Source organism: Emydura macquarii, unplaced genomic scaffold (genome assembly GCF_026122565.2).
Source record: "Emydura macquarii macquarii isolate MOO-44397 ecotype Brisbane River unplaced genomic scaffold, CSIRO-AGI_Emac_v2 contig_967, whole genome shotgun sequence".
Taxonomy (NCBI): Eukaryota; Metazoa; Chordata; order Testudines; family Chelidae; genus Emydura; species Emydura macquarii.
In genome coordinates this window covers 1,236,085-1,252,343 of record NW_027131104.1, presented here as the reverse complement: position 1 = coordinate 1,252,343, position 16,259 = coordinate 1,236,085, and the positions used below count along the sequence as shown (strand labels likewise).

General features: G+C 41.5%; 1 protein-coding gene across 1 annotated transcript in view; it reads left to right on the top strand.

Annotated features, from left to right (window-relative positions):
* The first annotated feature begins 5,578 nt into the window (after positions 1-5,578).
* The window catches only part of STC1 (stanniocalcin 1), a 289,918-nt gene continuing 279,237 nt past the window's right edge, over positions 5,579-16,259 (top strand). The window contains exon 1 of the mRNA XM_067543706.1: positions 5,579-6,128. The gene's annotated coding sequence lies outside the window, so the exon portion shown is untranslated. The remainder of the gene's footprint in view (positions 6,129-16,259) is intronic.

Below are 16,259 nucleotides of genomic sequence, written 5' to 3'. Positions count from 1 at the left end.
CTAGTACAACAGTTTATATAGCTTTTTCCTCAGGAATTAGCAGTTTTTAATATAAGCATGTTTTATATAATTTGGGATAATTGGTAATATTATGTAAGGTGAAATACATTGGCTTCAATGTGGGTATTGTCTGAGTAAAATCTGAGTAAGGACTTCAGGATTTGGCCCAATGTTTGCACTTTAATGGTAGTCTTAAACAAGGGGCCAGATATTAAGGATTTGGAGGAGAGGAAGGTGATCAGGAACAGTCAGCATGGATTCATCAAGGGCAAGTCATGCCTGACCAACCTGATTGCCTTCTATGAAGAGGTGAGTGGCTCTGTGGAAGTAGGGAAATCTGTGCACGTGATATACCTTGACTTTAGCAAAGCTTTTGATACAATCTCCCACAGTATTCTTGCCAGCAAGTTAAAGAAGTATGGGTGGGATGAATGGACTATAAGGCAGGTAGACAGCTGGCTAGATCATTGGGCTCAGTGGGTAGGGATTAACGGCTCAATGTCTGTTTGGCAGCTGGTATCAAGTGAAGTGCCCCAGGAGTCAGTCCTGGGACTGGTTTTGTTCCACATCTTCATTAATGATCTGGAGGATGGGGTAGATTGTGCCCTCAGCAAGTTCATTGATGACACTAAACTGGGGGGCGTGGTAGATATGCTGGAAGGTAGGGATAGGATACAGAGTGACCTAGACAAATTGGAGGAATGGGCCAAAAGAAATCTGATGAGATTCAACAAGGACAAGTGCAGAGTCCTGCACTTAGGACGGAAGAATCCCAGGCACTGCTACAGAGTGGGGCCCAACTGGCTAAGCAGCAGTTCTGCAGAAAAGAACCTGAAGGTTACAGTGGACAAGAAGCTGGATATGAGTCAAATGTGTGCCCTTGTTGCCATGAAAGTTAATGGAATATTGGGCAGCATTAGTAGGAGCATTGCCAGCAGATCAAGGGAAGTGATTATTCCCCTCTATTTGGCACTGGTGAGGCCACATCTGGAGTAAGCTGGGGCACAAGACTTATGAGGAGAGGCTTAAGAAACTGGGCTTATTTTGTCTGCAGAAGAGAAGAATGAGGGGGTGATTTGATAGCCACTTTCAGCTAGCTGAAGGGGAGTTCCAAAGAGGATGGAGCTAGGCTGTTCTCAGTGGTGGCAGTTGACAGAACAAGGAGCAATGGTCTCAAGTTGCAGTGGGGGAGGTCTAGGTTAGATATTAGGACAAACATTTTCACTAGGAGGGTGGTGAAGCCCTGGAGTGGGTTACAACCTAGGGAAGTGGTGGAGTCTCCATCCTTGGAGGTTTTTAAGGCCCAGCGTGACAAAGCCCTGGCTGGGATGATTTAGTTGGGGTTGGTCCGACTTTGAGCAGGGGGTTGCACTAAATGACCTCCTGAGGTCCCCTCCAATCTTAATCCTCTATGATTCTAGGATTCAAAATAGTGTCAATTGGTGTCGCTCTATGGAAGTCAACAAAGCTGACTCCCTTGGAATCTTAATAGTGATGGTGAATGTGGTATCCGGCAGATATTTTTACCTTTTTCCTTTTACTCCTAATGTATAATGGGCCGAATCATCTGCTGTCATAAAATGGACTCACTCCAATGATGTCAATGAAGTGATGCCAATTTACTCCAGATGAGGATATGGCAGCAGCTAAGGAAGAAAATAGTCAGATCTATGCATCAGGAGCCTGATCCTGCAAGGTGCTGGTTGCTTCCTGGGCCCCTCAACTCCTGCTGATGTCAAGGGGATGCTCATCACTTCAAAGGAATTGCTCAGCACCTTGCAGCATTTGGCCACCAAATGAATAAGAAATCCAATTATTCAGCATCACATGAATCTGCTATTAGAAGCTGTCTGTCAGTGAATAGCCTTTTTTGCCCTATCATAGTCTATTTGAGATCTCATGACCCAAACTGTTGGGCTCTGTTTGTGGATTAATAATAGATTATCATTTGCAAATGTATAGATTAGATTCAGCATTGCTTTGAGAACCATACAGTGCAGTGAAGAAAGAGAAGCAAAAGCAAAGAGAGGATGAAAAACATGTTTTTCAACACTCTGTGTTTCAAATGTCCTAAGATTTATGGATCAGTCTGCATAATCTGAGCAATTTAACTTTTTTTTAAAGCTTTTTGATAAGGTATCAAGGAATAAAATACAAATCTTTTGATGGAGGAACAACATTTGCTTGCCTGAGAAATTCCAACACACAATTTCCTTTCTGTTCTAATTATAATTGCTCAAGGCAGGGCTAAAACACAATATCATTTCTATGGTACTAGACTGCTTTTCAACATTCACATTCAACTAGGGTGTGTGTTTTATTACTTTTAATTAAATATTTCCATGCATTTGCATTATTTTCTATATGCAGAAGTGTTTCATGTTGCTTTTGATGATAATAACCTGTACTAAGAAAGGAGTAAATTCCAGAAAACCCAATCCTAAACAGAACTTGCATTCAGTATCTGGATGAATTAATATTTCTTGCAAATTTCTACAGATCATTGTGAAGCTTGTTGCTGTCATTCACTTTCCTGAGTTATTTGCTGCAGGAACTGTAAAACCTGTAAGTATTTCTGTGGGCCAAGTCCATTATAAAAACAAGTGGAGAGGACTTAGATTTAATTTTTTTCACTGTGTCATTACCAAGAATGATTTGACAAACACAAATGCACCACAGTAAAATCAGCTACTGACTTTAAATAGCTAAATATTTATTTGCATTAATTTTCCTGTAGTAAGCTTATCCACTGTGCTGTTAAGTTTGATTTTATTCACTTGTATTTTTAAAATACATTTTAATAACATTCTATGAATGCAACATTCATATTCATATACGTGCATCCATAATTTTAAAGGGCCAAATCAGTGTAGCTCCATTAACACTGATTTACATCAGCTGAGGATCTGGCCCAGAATGGTCATTATGAACTTATGGTCTGTATTAGGAAAGTATTCATTAACCAAAAATGCAGAGAGTCACTTGCCCAGGGTCAGTGAGACAAGGTGAGTGAAGTAATTTCTTTTATTGGACCAATATCTGCTGGTGAAAGAGACAAGCTTTTGAGCTTACACAGAGCTCATCTTCATTCCAGACCTGTGGGATGCTCTCTGTAAGCTCAAAAGCTTGTCTCTTTCACTAATAGAAGTTGGTCCAATAGAAAAAAATTACCTTCTCCACCTTTTCTCTCTAATATCCTGGGACCAACATGGATACAACAACATTGCAGACAAGAGATAATCAGTGGTAGACCTGGAACTACAACCCACCAATCCTGATATCCAGTTTCTTGCTCTAACCACTACACTACACTACTCTCACTTCTACTCTACCCCACTGCACCCCACTGTATAGTGCACAAATTGCTCTGAGGACATTCAACTGAGTGTTGCAGGGTTATTAACTATATCCGATGACTGACACCGTGAACATAATAAATATTTTAGGGGGCTTCTATGTATCTGTCTCCATGAGAGACATCCAGATGCTGTTGGTTTTCTAAGGGCCTGATATGGAGAAGTGCTGAGCACCCACAATTCCATCCGATGTCAGTGAGAGCCACGGGTGCTGAGCACCTATGAAGATCAGACTCTAAACTGGTTCTGTTCACTCCAGGCCTGATCCTGTCCAGTGCAGGTGCAGAGGGTTGAATGTATAAGTGCCAGGCACAAAATGATGAACAGGATGCAGAGCACGGGGAACCTAATTCCGCAGAACGCTGCTCTGTGCTACCCAAGTTCCTGCAGCAAGTGTGAAGCCTACAAGGGGATCATATAGTTAAGTGCCTCATTAGGATGATGAGGATCATGCTTAAACCCATGCTCATACCTGCCCCTATTTTTATACTTTACTTCAGAACTCAGACATCCTAACTTTCCATTCCCCTGCTCTACCCACAAAAGGGTACTCCTTCCCTAAACGGTTATAATGGAGACATACTGACCCGATGGATCTTGAGATGTTCTGCTGCACAGGGCAGAGGACTGTTCGTAGTGCTTTATTTTACTTACGCCCCTATGTAGTTTCCACTGACGCTTCTGCTGGGGTGCAACAGGCTAGTGCTTCTTGCAATGCTCAATATGAGGCTTTGCGGGATCAAGGCCTCATTTTGTATGCGGAGCTGCTGAGAAAGACAGCGAGCTACTGTGCGTTTTGATCTCATCAGCATGCAGATGATGCAAAGCCCTCTGTCCTTAGACACAGACAATGGAACATTAAGAAGCCAATGCCATATCATTTTAAGCTCTGAGCATTAATCAGTTCCTGTGCAGACCTCCCACCTCCTCACACACACACACACACACACACACAGAGCTTGGTGTCTTTGTCCTACAACTTGTGCCATATTTGGAGATTGAGAGAGATAATTTAATACATGGCTCAACTGGGTAATTATTATCCTCTGAACATACAATGTCAATTGTACATTTTTGGCAGGTATGAAATGGAATTGCTCTGTAAACAAATTGGTGCGATCGTCAGTTGCTGGGAATATTTTGAAACTTGTAAATACATTTGAAATGTAAAACATGGGGGTGAAATCAGTTTCATATTATAGTACATCTTGTCCCGTAAGAATCTGACAGATTGCTTATCCCCCCACGCCCCATCTGCAAATTGCCAAGTCACTGAGATGAGATCAATATTTACTCTATAAAGTATATGTCACTAAAGTATCATGCCTGCAAACATTAAGGAGCCTCATCTGCATAGTAAAAGAAATACTTTGATCATCTCATTACAGAAAATGCACATGGTGCAGATTGCTCATATTATCTATAAAGTGTAGTAGGGTAGGTTCTTCAATTGCTCCTGAGGAAATATCCCTTTCTCCATGCTCATATCCTGGAAATAGATGCTGAATTGAGCCCTGCTGAACACTTAAAGCGTGTTCTTTGACAATTAACTCCGAATGCAATCTGAAAAGCAGTCACAGTGCATGCATGTGCAGTCATCATGTTTAATATCAATACTTTTCTTTTCATCCAGCTATCGCAATAAAGTGCCTGATTCAGCCCTCACTAAAGTCAATGGGAATCTTTTCAATGCCTTAATAGGCATTGGAACTGGCTCAAAATCAGTCTAAAGAGCTATTTTTTTTAAGAAAAAAAGCCTAAAATGATTATATCAGTAGTGAGCCAAATCCACACACCCTTACTCATGAAAATAGCCCCATCTCACATAAGCAGTCAATGGGCCCACACACTTGTGGAAAAACTGAGCTATATATTGATTTGCAGACTTGAAACAGAGCGATTAACCAAGCATCATCTAGTGATTAGTGCAGGGGCTGTGGGACGGAACTTCAGGGTTCCAGTCCTGATAAATCTCTTTAATCTCTCTATGCCTCAGTTTACCAGTCAAAATTAATATTATCGCTAACAACTGTGTATACCCTACCCTGGCACCAATAAGGTTAACTGGAGCTAGAGAACTCAATTAGGGTGCCTGGTTGCACCTGGAAGATGGGCCCCGCCCAATTGAAGATGAAGCCCTGCTGTGGACAGAGCTGGCAGGTGAGTTTATAAAGGGAGAAAGCAGAGCTAAGAAGGGGAAGAATTTTGTAGTGTCTGTTTTGTTCTTAGAGGCTGAAGGAAGGGCCTAGAGAAAGGCAATTGTATAGTAAACCCAGGGAGGGGCTGTGGGAAAGGGTTGAAGGAAGGCCAAGTTATGGGGAGTCAAACAAAGCAGTGAGAAGGGGGTCTGAGGGAGCAGCCATGGCTGCTTGTTCTAGGGTTGCTGGACCTGAACCCAGAGGAATAGGAGAGGTAGGGTTCCCCTAATGCTCCACCAGAAAAGGTAGCATAGAAATGCCCTGACACAAGGCAGGAGCAGGACTATGAAGTATGGGGCTGGTCCTCTAGTGGGGAAAAAGCCCCGGCAGGCATTGCTCTGCCCAAGAGTGAGAGAACACTCCTGTCAAGTTCCCGAACAGTCTGGAATGGAACCTGGGCAGAGGCTGAGGCATTGTTTGGCTCCAATACGCTGGACTCTTTGCTTAGCCTGCAAGGGAAGCGATTTTAAAGTCTGCTGCTTCAAGGCTGAGCCGTGAGAAGAGGCAGACCAATGTGGGACTGGAGTGACCTTCGGCAGAGGTGCTAGCGAAGTGCCGTGTCATGCCTCGAACAGTGAGTTAACGCTTCTAACCCATCTTAAGGTTTTATATTACAATTAAATATTACTGTAATATTTAAGGGCCTGGCCCAAGACTATTGAAGTCAATGTAAGACTTAATAGGCTTTGTATCAGGCAGGTGCTAAGTGCTTGTAAGGGACATAATAACAGTGCGTGTCTGTTATTACAGTCAAGGGGTGTTGTGACACTTCATTCATGTTTACAAAGCATATGGCAATCCCTGGATCCAAGGTGCTATAAAAGAACCAAATATTCAATAGTCTTTGAGTTTAAAAAAGAGAGGGGGAAAAAACTTTCATTTCTTGAGTTTAAAAAAGATGTTCCTAGGTGGAGCATTTGAGCCTGATTCTCATTTGTGCAAAGGCCAACCTACACCACTCTCTCAATGTAAAGAGGCCGAAGTGTAACTGGGAGTCAGGCTCAAAAGCTCTTTTTCGTTATCAGGGGTGCAAATTGACCTTTGTGTAAATGAGAATCAGGCCCTTGGTATGTAAACAAGAAACTCCTGAAAATGTGGTTGCAATGAAATGGCTACGAGCTCTTCAGCTGTAGCTACTGGAGTGCTTTCAGGTTAAAGATATTATATTGAATCTGTATCCTCACTGAACCCCACAGAAATAGTGACAATTTATAACAGCGTCCTATCCAAGTTTTTGATAGCATTAACACTCTAGTTTTTTGCCACCTTTGGAAAGCTGGGTTCAAATACTCACTAAGTCAGTAGGACCAGTAAGAATGGAAGGTGTTCTAGTCCTAGCGGAAATTTGTCCATGTCAAAAATGCATCACACTCTCTGGCAAGACTGAAAATATCTGCTTATGCAAAACCCAGGGCTGGAAAAGTGAGGGGTGTCTCATGTTAGAGCAAAGAAGTGCTGGCAGAGTTTTTGCTCCAGGATTGGTCTGTTGTGAATGAAACTGGCATAGTAGGGTCACAGAGGGGGGTGTGTGGGGCCCAGAACTAGAATTGTGTGTGGGAATGGGGTAGGGGGTGAGTGCTGCAAGGAGGTGGTCTGGGACAAGAATAACACAAATCAAGATTGAGGTACAATGGCAGAAACTTGCATATTACCTGGCCTTTCTAGATGTAATGCAAATCAGTGCTGCTTGTCCTTTGCTGTACCGGACACCTGAATTCACTTGCAACATACTCTTAAAGTAGTAATGCTGTTAGAAATGGTAAATTGGAAAGAGAATGCAGTGCAGTATGCAATAACCTGTCATCTGCATTCATAATAATGAATGATAGGCCTAATGGGATGGAAGGGGAGGCACAGAAGGGTGATGGGATCTTATATTGATGTTCCCTGATCAATAGTTAGGAAATGGTTGAATTAGAATTTTTTTGGTCCCTAGCGGAGAATTCTGCTGCTTTAGAGCTATTAAACCACCACTCTGCATTTAGAGTAGCTGTCAATTGTCCTTGAGTCATACAGCTAGAGAAACAATGCAAGAGGTCTGTTCTCCACAGCTGAGCTACATCCTCAAATTAAAAATTAGGCCTGTCCTAAATCTAAATGGTGTAGCTGGAAAGTGGAGAAAAAGCACATCTTTGTTTGCTTGGTGTCCAAATTATAGCATCATGTTAAGATTCAGTGATCATTTCCTGGGCGGGCCACCTATTTTCAAGTGAACTGGGCTGAAAGCGTGCATCGAGAAAGTAGCACAAGTTGGAGAAAATCATTTTTTTTAGTGCTGAAGCAGTCCAAAATAGCTGCTCCTTCCTTCTAGGTTTGGTAGTGGCTTTGATGGCTTTTTAAAGTCCTCTATTAAAAACATAATTTTGAAAAATGGCTACAATACATGCTCAGTATGGCTGCTTTTCTTGAATGGTGTGCACTCCACATGTGCTGTGCTGTGAAGCTATTCCTGGAAGTGCTGTTTCTCAGCAGCATGGAGGACAATGATTTCAAGGCCAGAGAGTAGACTGCTGACATCAAGGGCAGTTTGCCATTGAGTTCAGTTATTATTAGTTACACCATGATAGACTTAGAAGTGCCATACACTGTGAAAGGTCCTGCTCTGAAAACATTACAGCCTAAATAAACAGAGGATATATTGTGATCATTTTTTTTTTTTTCAGATATGTCAATGAGAGCGATTGAGACTCTTGAGGGTCTGTTTTTAATAGAACCTGGAACTGAACCTAGATTGTCAGAGTGGGGCTCAGGGATCTTCACCAGCAGACCATATTTTCAAGTGCTCAGCATGCATACTTGAGACTAGATTTTTCCAAAGATCTCTACTCCCATTTAGGCACTTAAATAAAGGCTAGAAGGTCAAAAGTGTTTGGTTCCCATTTCCACCCGTATGGCCAATGCTCTGTGCTCATGTAACAAAACTGACCACTTACCTTGGTGTGTGAAATGGGATCTGAGCTGTCTGGAAAACCTGGTCTCTACTCTGGATGCTGAGCTCTTTGGCAAATCCATAATAACACTGATTTACACCAGCTCTCTTTATTTCAGTGGAGACACTCTGATTTACTCCTGCTCATAAACTGAGGATTAATAATTATAATGGGCCCAATTCTGCAAATATTTAACTAGGTCATACTTGACAGCTGGTGGTAAGTTTTAATAGGAGCGGGTCCTATATTTGTTTTGTCTTTGGTGCCAGTGAGCAGATGAGTTAAACATTTGCACTCAGCTTTACGCAAGTGCCTACTGTAAAAGTAACATGCCTTGTCTTTGTGGTGTTCGCCTTTTTTATTGACTTGCTTTCTTCAGAGAGAAGGGGGGGAAAGTGCGCACTTACATATGGATTATTCCATTTCTTAAACAAGAGACTGACACAAGGAAACATTTCCCCTCCCTAGTCTAATTTAGATGTAAGTTAGTTGCACTTCCAGAGGATGTTTGACTTTCAGGGGGAAGGCCAATGGAAGGCTGAAGCTCACCTATGATTCTGCATTAACTGTGATGCCTCCTTTAGCTCCAATTATAAAGTCATCTACCTTCAATAAGTCTATTGAGCACTCTCTATTGGCTGAGCCATTGCTTAGACTATGCATGTGTATTCTTCCAAGGCAGATTCTGTTAGTGTTGATGCACTCAGCAGCATACCTGAAGATTCTTTCAGGTGGGAACCCTTGATGGTAACTTAAAGAATCTAGTTAGTATTAAAACATGGTGGTGGTCTCTTCAAGAGGCTTACCTTGCATAAAACTTTTGTTCCTTAATAGAAACTGAGAATCCCTTGACATGTTGTCCCCTAGATTGAGGCTTCCAAAGGAGCATAAGGCAGTTAGCTGCCTGACTCTGCTTGAATTTCCCAAGGGGTTAGGGCACTGTACTTCATGAGACTTCTCTGAAAATCCCAGGATCAGTTTTTGGCCACTTGACTTCTTACAGATGGGTTGTGATTTACAGCTCAAGGATTAAGGTCCAGCAATTGTTCTTGGGCTTGGACCACCTGATAAACTGTCCAGTGAGAAATGGCATAAGAGCCTTAATGCAATACACAAATGAGGAAATGGAGAGTCTGGAGGTTGAGGAGCAGCATATCATTAACTAACCTGACCAACTCATCCCTGGCATAACTGCAAGCAGGGATTAAATTGGCCCAATATTTCCCAATGAATCTGCCTGAAGGGGGATAAACTGGGCTGCTCATTGCATGGATTGAGTAGTGTTGAGTCTCCTCTGAGACCTATTCCAGTTGGTTCCAAAGGCCTCAGTTTGTCTCTAGTCTTGTCGCTCAGGTTCAAGTTTCAATAAGATACTTAAAGCTGTGCCTCATCTTAAGCACTTGAATAGCTTTGGCTTCGCTGAGACTACTCGTGCTTAAAGATAGACACACAGGTTCAGATCATCAAAGGTATCTAGGTGCTTAACTCCCAATGATTTCAATGGAAGTTGGGCGCTTCAGGACACTTGAGGATCTGGGCCTTGCTCAACAAGTACCTTGCTGCATTTTTGACCACCTCTATTCAAAACTCTGGCCATGATGCAAACAAACTCTCCATTTTTCCATCAAAATTTGAAATATCTGCTGATATGCCCAGAGTCTGATTGGACAGGGATGTAAATTGTGGGAATCAAAATATGATTTTGAAATCCGTAATTACGGGACTGTGCTTTGTAAAATACCCCTGATCTTCCTAAAACTGAATTATTAGTGTATTTGGAATTGCATGTTGTAAGTACGCATCGGCTCATAGAGCCAGTGCTATCACACCAAGTGTGAATCCTCAGTACAAATAACTCCAAGTTAATTAGCAGGAGAGCAATAAATAGAGGAGGAAAATCAATACTCCTGGAAATACATTTTGTCAGCAATTTTATTGTCAAATATCTTAGATGATTTTGTTAAAGAGCTGAAAGTGACCCTAGCTAAGCAGCAGAGTGTACAGAACGTATACAGAGATTAGTGCAGCACATTTTAAAGAAATACATGGAGAAAAGAGCTATTTATAGTGAGCTGCCGTGAGCAATTTAAAACTACATTATATGATTTAAAAATGGAAAAATCAAAGGGAATCTTCTTCTTCTTTAATCAGTGACTTTATGGGTAGCTCTGGATCTGACACGACTGTCTGAGATAAAACAGGAACTTCATTTTCATCTGAAATGAAAAGAGGGTGTTAGAAGAGGGTTTTTCTAAATATGATGATATAAAATAGAATTGTGTGTTCTTTGAAATGCTTATATTCATTATGATCCTGTAGATTGTTGTCGTTTTCAGGCTCTGGCATTTGTGCTTTAAGTCCTTAAATGCCTGATTCGCTTTCAGCATGTTCTTGCTTCAGATTTTCTTATCACTTACAAAAACTGAGGCGAGAGTGATCTGAAGAGAAAAAGCAGGTTTAAAATATGCAATCATCTTCTGCAACACTGCATTCATTGCGAGACTGACACTGCAGATGTTGCAATATTGCATTTTTTGTAACCTGCATATTCAGACTAACTAACTTTTATATTTTTCCTTGTGAATTAAGTCAAATCGGTGCAACTGAGAGGAATCCAAATTACACTGTCAACTTAAATAATACTCTACACCATTATTTCAAATGCTGCCTGAGAGAGACAGCAGGAGATGGTCTTAAATGATCCAGATTGGGGAGCACCCATTTGTTTCATTAGAGTTCATTGTTTGCTGTAGGCTGATCCTGTAATTTATTATTACTTAGCCATTCTATAGCACTTCATCAGAAGATCACAAACACTTTACAAGGGAAGTGTTATTGTCCTCACTTTAACTGGAGAAACTGCAGAGAAAGGGAAGTGAATTTATCTAAAGTTTACCTGTTTGGTCATGGCCAAGGTGGCAATAGAACTCAGTCCAATGGCCTTACCCCTTGGACACTGCCACTTCATTTAAGTTTCCACTCATGGAAAGCACTCGGATACTGTCTGACAGCTGAGAACCATAAGACAGAGAAATGAAAGGCTGTAGGAGGCATGCACAGTTTTGTGCAACTTTGGGATTTGATCTTGTTAAATTACACAGTTTGAATAGTGGGGGGTGGGCTAGGATCCTAACTGACTTGGGTGTTTCTGCCCTTTCCTCTGCACAACCCTCCTTGAAATCATTGACTTGTTTTCCTTTTTGTCTGTAGGGAATGGTATTGGTCACCTAAGTCTACTGGGGATTGGCCAGAAACTGAGCTCCTCACACAGTTTTTACATAGCAGGGGAAGTTTGCCTGAGTCAAATCAGGATTTGGCAAGATACTGGAAAAGCACCACTAAAATTCCAAGAAACAAGGAACCAATTGACAAAACGCAACTCAGGTCTGATTGTGATTTCTCACCAAGGTAAATCAGGAGAACCTCCACTAAGTCAGTGGAGTTACACCAGTGTTAAAAATGTGAAATCAGAATTGGGAATACTATATATTTTCCCTTTACCTAAAGGGAAAAAAGTGAAAACTTGATATTTTGGTAATAATATCATAGAAAAATTCTCTGCTCATTGAAATCCCAAAGGCTGTTGTAAGAAAGGAATTGACACACTGCTTCAGAACAGATGTACCCTGTCTTTGGCAGTTGATAAGTACATACTTCAGAAAGAGATGTAATATCCCCATAATGCATCTGACTGTTCAGCACTGGGCCTGATCCTCTTTTCAATTCTTGTTCCTGGTGATAATCCTGTCAAATGGGGTCTGATCTGTGTCTTCTCCCTCCAGCATGCTCTGTTCAATGTTGTATCCTCTCACCATGAGCTAACGTGTCTTGCTTTGTTACATCACAATACTTCTTAGATCATTCTTTTTCTTCAGTCGTGATCTGTTGGACACATCTAACTAGTTGTCAGGACAGCACTTTGCCTGACCTAACCATCTGAACATGCACTCCTTTTTATTTATGGGTGATGTTTTGATCATGTCTTGCACGTAAACATTCATCATGACATCTTTCTTGCTTGCACTACTCATCCATCTCAACACTTACATTCTGGTGGAACAGGTCTTTTGCTTATGTTTCTCCTCTCAGTTACACTGGTATAAATCAAAAGCCAGATTCTCCTCTTGCTTGCACTACTGTAAATCAGGATAACTCCAAAGAACTGTCGACTTACGCTGCTGTGAAATTGTAGTGAAACAAGAATCCAGCCCCAGGCGTCGTTCCACTGAATGCCACTGGAGCTGGTGTAAATTATAAGAGATTGATGCCTTTGGTGTTCTCTTCAGGGGAGCCTAGGTAGCGTAGCAAGCACACTGACAAGCGAATAAAGTGGCACAAAAAAAGATGCCCTGATTAGACCATTATTCAGGAAAAGGGGGGAAAATATTTTCCTTCCAAAACACAGAAATTGGAGGCATGCTTCTATCCCAGATAGCCTGGGCAAAACACCAAACGTCCTTTACCCTCACTCATGTACCTCACTAGTTTTTCCATTGTGCCCTTTTTTCCCTTGTAGAGTTAATACAGCAACATATCCCAGCCATTCACTGTACACTCCTACTCGTTGCTAATTTTGGCACTGCTATGATCGGATACTCCGGTCCTACATCCACTAAAAGGCCTGACTCACGAACTACAGAACATAATTACACCTTGTAGGAAGGAGGGTGGGAAAGTAAAGAATCTGCCAGATTCTTGTAAATATCCAGTAGTGGGTGTGCTAGAGTGCTAATGTGTTAAATCCTCTGGGCAACGTTTACTCAAAGAGCACATCAATAGAGCCATAGACCGTTTTATGATGTGTAGCTTTCTTCATTCTGAGACTATTTAGAACTTCATGAAAATAACGTGGATCCTGTACTTCAAAAGCCTGGGCATGAACTCCCTCAGTTAAGGGAGAATCCCTGGTAGCAGTTCATAATATAGGGCTAATAAGACACAGCTGAGCAGTGCTGAGTCCATTCTGTAGGGGAACACAAGGGGGGGGGAGGGGGAAGGAAAGTTTTTTTTTCACTAGGAGGGTGGTGAAGCACTGGAATGGGTTACCTAGGAAGGTGGTGGAATCTCCATCTTTAGAGGTTTTTAAGGCCCAGTGTGACAAAGCCCTGGCTGGGATGATTTAGCGGAGGTTAGTCCTGCTTTGAGCAGAGGGTTGGAAGGGACCTCCTGAGGTCCCTTCCAACCCTAATCTTCTATGAAGGATGGGCTAGTGAAGATGGCCTTATGTTTTTACTTTGATCACTTCTGTTTGCTTCCTGATCTTTAATTAGGAATTGAATTGAATTGTCTATAGGGAGACAAAACCTCTGAGTGCTACAAAATCTGACAATGGCTGCACCTTAAAAAGGAGTAAACAATAGTTATTGAATTAAGAATTCTGTATGCTCTAGGAAGAAGACATTAAAATATTACGGTGGTTATTGGATTTATAACACACATCACAATCTCTAATAACTTCCCTGGGAAATCCCCTATCCTTATCTTCTCTATCACTGGCTAATACATTACCTCATTTGATTTTTAACATTCCTTTTCTATTAATCCTAGATTAGAACTGGAACTTTACTGCTGCCAGGGACCAGATTCTGCTATAGCATATCTTGAATGCATCATACAAAGATGAGGGAGAACACACTTAAATCGAAGACACTGTTGCATTTTAGAGCAGCTTTGTAGTTAAAAAAGATAAACACATCAGTGGAATAATATTGTTTTCAATGTCTCAAGATAAAACAAACCAAAATGTAATGTGATTGCTAAGGATCTGTCCACTGTGCATTTCCTCAAAAAGGCCTTTCCCTCTGCTGCACGTTTTGATAATGTAATTATGCCATCATCTCTGTTCTCTTCAGGCACAGGACTGAAGAAGCATCTCATCACTCTTATTAAAGCATAGATTTTCTAGCAGCAAGCCAGCCCCGGGAAATTGCTGTTTGTTATTCTGCATTCTAGGTAGTACATCACTGCCTTAAAAGTTCCTGAGCTAATAATTCCACTGCATGATACTCAAACAAATAATTTGTTTACTCTTGTGCAATGTTTATTGAATTCTAATGTGCTCTGCCTCATTGTTAACTTTAATTAGAGCTATATATAAACATATTCCTGACATTTTACTGACTTTTAAAACTTGTGGGGAAAATTAACAAGCTTATTGGTTTGTCTTTCTCATTACAAGCACCAAAAAAACCCAATTATAATTTTCAATAGGTCCATGAATCGGAAGATGGAGTATGAAATATTCTAACCTGATTGAGATAATGAGAAGGTGGTGATTCTCATTGTTCATAGTGCTCCTTTGTCATTTGGTGGTGATAAACAAGGGATGAGGAAAAAATAAAACATCCAGGTCCCTGTCAAACCTTGACAAATTTCTAGTCTGGAAATCCTTGAAGTTCTTAAATGATCTGATCAATTTGCTTCAGCATTGAGAGGATGGACTTGTGGTTATGGGAATGGATGAGCACTCAAGACATGTGGGTTTAGTTCCTGGATCTGCTACAGATGGGGCACAGATCTGCCATGGACAGGAAACTCAAGCACAGAGAATAAATGACTTGCCCACCATCACAGTCTGTGCCAGAGCCAGGAACTGAACCCAGATGTCTTGAGTTGCTAGCCACAAGTCCATCATCTCTCAATGCTGGTTAACTAGAGACAGGAGATTTTTAGTTCTGTCCTGTGGACTCAGGAGGACCAGCTAGTTTGCACAGCCAGAGGGGGTGAAATACTGACTTCATTGAAATCAGTGGAAATACTTGGTGTCTTTTTTTTTAAGGTAGCATTTAATTTGGTTTAAGATCTTATTTTTACTCCCAAATATTTTAATAGGATATGTGCTCCTAAGCCACTTGAGTGGGGTTTTCAAAATCTCTTGAAATGGGTCAGTATTATCCTCTGTTTTACTAATGGAGGCTTTTGATCAAAAACCTACTAAACTCAGTGGGAGTCTGTGGAGGATAAATGACTTGACCAGGCCAGAGAGCATCAGAGTTTCTGGATCCTTGTCCAATGCTCAGACCTTCAGCTTACTCTGCATCTCTTCTGTCCGTGCACAGGCCAGTGCTATCGGCATTCATTCCACTGAAGCCAAGTCTCATTTCATTACGTCAGATGGTGTTGACCTTCTTCTGCCTCCACAGCAATCTTCCCTTGCAGAGTTGTTTCCTTTTATTTCCGGTCAATACAAGAAATTGTGCTTCCTCATAGGAAAAGTCCAGGGATGGGATTTGTTTTTCATTCAGGTTGGGCAATTTAGGAGCAACTGGACACTTAAACTGGTCAGTTTGAAAGCTGTATTAAAATGCCTGGGCAAGAGGATTGTTTCAGCTAAAGCCAGAGCCTCGGATGATCACTTGAAGCAGAAATGCCTCTCTTGCAGGGAGGCTGGCATATAACAATGGACCACTAAGACAGTATACACTATAGCTCTGACCGTAGGCTTTGGCCAGTGACTAGTGATTTTGGGTATCCAGTGTGAGATGCCTTAAAAGGGCTTGATTTTTCTGAAAGCACTGAGCCACCTGCCCTGAAAATCAGGCCCCTTTAAAGTGTGTGATGTTGGGCACCCACAATTACTAATTACTTGTGAAAATCTTGGCCCTTGTCTACACTGGCAGGAATGAGACCTGTAGTTCACTATGGATGCACCTTCATTGGTGTAGGCTGTCATGTGGACAATGCAGAGGATTTTTGCCATGGGTCAGAGCAGGGGTAAATGCAAGGGTTAAACAGCAGCAAAATCCCCGACCCCAGTCTACGTTAGTTTTCATTGT